The sequence below is a fragment of the Coffea arabica genome, chromosome 5e (assembly GCF_036785885.1).
Source record: "Coffea arabica cultivar ET-39 chromosome 5e, Coffea Arabica ET-39 HiFi, whole genome shotgun sequence".
NCBI classification, from domain to species: domain Eukaryota; kingdom Viridiplantae; phylum Streptophyta; class Magnoliopsida; order Gentianales; family Rubiaceae; genus Coffea; species Coffea arabica.
In genome coordinates this window covers 35,671,519-35,676,657 of record NC_092318.1, presented here as the reverse complement: position 1 = coordinate 35,676,657, position 5,139 = coordinate 35,671,519, and the positions used below count along the sequence as shown (strand labels likewise).

The 5,139-nt window shown below is 36.7% G+C and overlaps 1 long non-coding RNA gene across 3 annotated transcripts; it reads right to left on the bottom strand.

Moving 5' to 3' along the window:
• Positions 1–706: 706 nt before the first annotated feature.
• LOC140006260 (uncharacterized) lies at positions 707–4,228 on the bottom strand. Of its 3 annotated transcripts, none has more exons than XR_011813898.1 (4): positions 3,844–4,228; positions 3,268–3,437; positions 2,585–2,653; positions 707–1,070 (listed from the first exon to the last, which is right to left on the bottom strand). It is a non-coding gene; the product is annotated as an uncharacterized lncRNA (long non-coding RNA). The 3 variants fall into 3 exon arrangements; XR_011813896.1 differs by lacking the exon at positions 707–1,070 and adding an exon at positions 2,207–2,492; XR_011813897.1 differs by lacking the exon at positions 707–1,070 and adding an exon at positions 2,207–2,492 and having other exon boundaries at positions 3,268–3,434.
• Positions 4,229–5,139: the final 911 nt, after the last annotated feature.

Here is a 5,139-nt window from a genome sequence, read left to right as displayed (position 1 = left end):
CAAAATGCGGACAGATTTGATGAACATCAAACGACCCACAACAACAACAAGTCGCAGACAGATTTGATAAGCATCAAACCACACACGTTGGAGACACAAACGTCCAGGACTTGATGTGACAACTACTACAGACAGAATGGACGCAACAAAAGAACCAAGGTGCGGACAGATTTTGGAGGTGCAATTATGGGATGCTAACGGACACAAATTGATGCAACAAAAGGAAGGCTATGCGGACACAAACGTTGGGCAGATTCACCACAACACACGGACAGATTTAGACACGAACAATTTTTTTTTTCCACGGTAAGGAAGCAACAAATATGATGAACGGATTTTTTTTTTTTTTGGATAGAACAAGGCAGCGGAAAACACCGAAACTAGATGAAACAAGAACAACAACAATGGATATAACGAAAGATACCTCTACCAACACTCTGAAGCCAACTGATACGTTCCTCGATCAACTTGTTTCGACACACGTAGCACGTTTGCCCAAGGATCTAGCGAGATTGTCCAACGCTTGGATTGCGGAACCTAGAATCAAACAGACGACACGATTTGATTAAAGGCAGTAGACGACAACTCCGATGAAGGTGAATACTCCAGGGGAATAGGTCGGTAGAACAATCAGGGACAAGACGCAAGATTGCTCAACACCCTTGCCAAAGCAAGTGAAAGGCTCGACTTCTCTCTCAAGAAGAAGAATCGAAAATAACAAACTTTATTGATAAAACGTCCTCCTTAATGCTTACAAAGCAAGCCTTTATATCGGCAAACTAACGAAACCCTAATGCTAGTAAAAAGGAAATAAGGGTTCGGCCAGGCCTTGGACTAGGTAGGCTGATTCCATGACTCAATACTAACTAATAACTTAAGACTAACAACTCGTAATCTTCGGGGGCAACGAGAGACCTTCACGCCTTCGCCTTTGGTGCTTCATGGGCTTGGGCCCATGTGTAGCCAACTTGCTTGACCCCTTCAAGCCTTCAATGTCTCTCTGAAAGCCTGGAGTCAAGGCCGCCATCCGTGCACACATCACTTATCTATGGATTTTGTTTTAGGATTGCCTACTTCAAGGAAAAGCAATGATTCAATATTGGTTGTGGTTGATAGATTTTCTAAAATGGCACGTTTTATACCATGTCATAAAACTGACGATGCATCTCATGTTGCTAATTTATTCTATAGAGAAATTGGAAATTTATAGAAATATCAGAAATACTTACATATTACTTATCAACATAGCCCTCCATTATATTGACAACGGGTTCATCGTTACTAAATAAGCCAACATGTGTCACTACATTACTAGTATATTTCTAGCATGGCAAAAAAAAAAAACAAATTATGCTGATACACAACTTGAGACTCACTGGTAGCATCAATTTCAAGAAAACTCTTCCCTAAGGGAATTGGATAAGGTTTTGTTGTTCATAATTTGAATATGAACATAATATGAGATACTTGTCAATTTTAATAAAAAGTGAAAAAGAAAGCTTGAGATAAACCAATGGGGGTTACACACATTAAAAAAAAAGTCCAAAAAAAATTTTGGCTAGGGGTGGTAATTATTGGTATGATATGACATGATAACATGACTAGAATATGACTCGCAATTAATAGGTATTAGTACTACCCAAACTCAAGGGGATCATGTTTAGGTCAACTTATTAGCGACACGAATGTAAGGTGGTTGGGTTGAGTCAACCCTCGGCACTACAACAAAAATTACCTTTAACGGCATTTAAAGGTGTCAGTATAGATAATCTAACCTGACACTTTACCTTTCCTCACACCTCGGACGAGTGTCGTCCTTTCCAATGTGGGGATAGGCTCGTAGCATTCAAATGTGTCAGGAAAACTATGCTGTTATAGCATCTCATCTGCCAACAAAAATCTCTTTTCTTGATAATCGAAAGTGTCAGGATAGCTATAGTCAGTAACAAGTAGGAGTTTTTTTAACTGAGCTATGTTGACACTTTTAACTGCCAGGAGTTCTTTTTCTTTTCTTTTTTTTTATATAGAAGCAACCTGCAAGTAGTGCTCCCTGCTATACATTCCATCAATCAGAAACCCAAAGGACTTGTAAAATTATCCCAAAGAACAGAATGCATATAGTAATCTAAAAGCAAAAGTCTATGCTCAAATATAATTTGTTGAACTAAAAGTCAATAACAAGTACTAACATAGCAAATCCCTAACAAGTACAAACTTGAAAGATTCCCTAACAAGTATAATTTGTTGAACTAAAAGTTAGGTAACGTAATTGTAGAACATTAGCAACGATCTATGAGAGGTACAGTATATATATAGTACATTGTTTGGGCTCCTATCAAGCAGGATATTAAAATCGAGCAACCCATACTGTCAGCGAACTAATCAAAATGAAGTCAGCTCCATGAATTTCTGTCTAATGTGATAATTGTCCGCACCAGTCAAGTACTTTACGGGTATTTTCTTTGAACATAAGAAGCTCCATGTTCCTCAAACTTGTTAATCAAGAGATAAAACAGACTGAAAATAAGGAGAAAAAAGGGGGAAAAGTTGAATATTGAAAGGTAGAGTGGATGTAAAAGCTTACTCAGATTTTGAAAACCACATTTGCTGAAAGGAACCAAGTGACGCCAATATACTCCTACCTATCCAAACACTGAATGCAACAAGTTAGTCAATGCACAGCATGCTGACATGCATCTAAAGCAACGTAGCTTCTGAATGCAAAGAAATGTCCACTTCAATCATAAAGCAGTAACAAATTGGTCTAAACATGCAACTTTGGAGGAAGCACCGAGGCACATCTAGACTATATAGTAAGTAAACATATCAAATACTAATAAAAAAGGATAAGGGAGTGATTTCCAAATTATAGAACTAATTAATAACATTAAGATATTTGCTTGAGTATTTGTTTTGTCCCCTTTAAGGCATCCTATGATTAAATCATAGCAATTGAAAGATATAGGTACAAACAAAACTCATTACGTCAATCAACCCAGCTATTAAAAGAAATTAAAAACTCCCATAAGCCTGCAGCATTTTTGTCTAAGAAAAGCCCATGACGTGTCTGCTTGTGAGCGCAAACAGTTAATTGGCATTAAAGACGAATTACCATGAAGTAAAACTACACAGGTATGCAGAAAACGAACTTAGAGCACAATGGAAAAGGAAATTGCAAAATGCGTACCAAAGAGAGATCAAATTAAAGAAAAAGGCTAACATTCAATAGTCAGTCATTAAATACGTATTGTATAAACAATATCTCACCCTTAGTTCCATACGGGAAAGATAAGGCCTCTTCTCTGTGTCATGAGAAATCAAACTTTTCCCTTTTTCTCTTGACTTCATCCATTCCTTATTAATATTGGGATGACTCCACATATCTTCCATGTCTTCTTTCGAAGTTCTGGAGTTCCAAGTTGTATTCAATGGACCTGCTACCTCATGTATAAACACACAAATTTTCTCTTTCAGCACAAATTGGAGTGAATTAATAAAAGATAGAATGAGATTCATAGTAGTCATATCATAGCAGTAATTATTCACTCTCATCACTCTCATCTCTCTGTTCGCTTCCTTGTATATTTCCTTCTTTCTTCATTAAAACCTTCCGACAAACAGGTAGTGAGCATGAAAAGTTTTGAAATTTCTTTTTCATCAATTCCTTATACGGCCTGAGCTAGAATTTTAAATCTAAAACTCTACTCAAACCTATGATCAATTCTAGCCACTTAAAATCAATTAACAAGACGAAAGTAAAGCATAACCGACATGATTGCAGACAAAGAAGAAAACAATACAATTAAGGGGGAAAAAGAGGTATAAGAGTGCGGGAAACTTTACAGTGATGATTTCCACTGTAGTGGCTAGACTCTAGTGAGACGATGGCGGCAACCTTCGCCTACTCTACTCTTCGACACGCTCAACCTGAATATCTGGTCAGTAAGGAAAAGCATGGGGATGGGTTTCAGAGGAAAGAAGAAAAAGGAAAGAGCACGAGTGTCTGTTTTCTTATTCTTTTTGTCCTAGCAAAGAGAGTGAAGGCTTATTGGTGCAGCTATCGTGATTGACCGAACAGGGCAGAGAAGCTGCTGAGTTAGCAACTGAAAATGGGGGAGTGGGGCGGCGGCGAAGGCGGAAGATGGAAGAACCAAAATGGGGGAGTTTTACGAGATAATTTGCCGAGAGAGAGAGTTTGTGAGAGAGATAAGAAGAACCAAAATTTCGCTGGCCGGCAAAATGAAAGTTTTGAAATTTCACTAAGTGTTTTGGCAAAGGAATCTTCCGCCAAAATCAAACGACATCGTTTTATGTTTTGCTTTTTTTGTTGCATCTCACATTTTCTCGAGTGTCGTGATAGGGAATCTAAAGACACATTATTATTTTTATATCAGATAAAATAAAAAAAAATAAAATATATGTTATTGAATTGATAACAAGTGTCATGATAGAAGTGCTATAATGACAAAAACCAACAAGTGTCCTTATAGGGTGTCAGGAAAGGCCATTTTTATTGTAGTGTGGATTGACACACTAACTCGATAAAGTGGCCAGTTTATAAATTTAAATACTACAAAGGCCATTTTGAGTAATTAATAACAACTAACAACAATCAAATTTTGCTTGAAGATTTTAGTTAAAAGTTTTAAAGACTCATAAGTTTCTTAACATATATGAGATTATTAGATTGTGTTTCTATTAAATACTTAAGATTTTGTAACTTAGATTTTGTTTGAAAGACACATTATGTATTAGGTTTTTTAATATTTTGAAAACTGTAAATCTTGTGTTTTACTATGCATTTTTCTGTTAACTTTTTTTTTTGACAAAAACTCTAATTCTTTAATTTTGGACTTTGTTTTTTGATTTGTAAGTTTCGTTGTGTATTTTGACAATAGCAACATTTACATGATAAATGGGCTAAAATATGTCAATAAAATGTTGGAATTGTTTCCTGTATAAGGTTGTGCGCTGATGCCATGTCAAAATAATTTTAATCATGTAAAATATTTAATGGGTTACATAGGTCAGGTCAGGGGTTGGTTCAACCTATAAATAAGTAAGTCAAGATGTGACAACCCCACCTCCCCCTAAGGAGTACCCCAGGGTTTGGCGGACCGCCTACCTAACTCTCGCCCG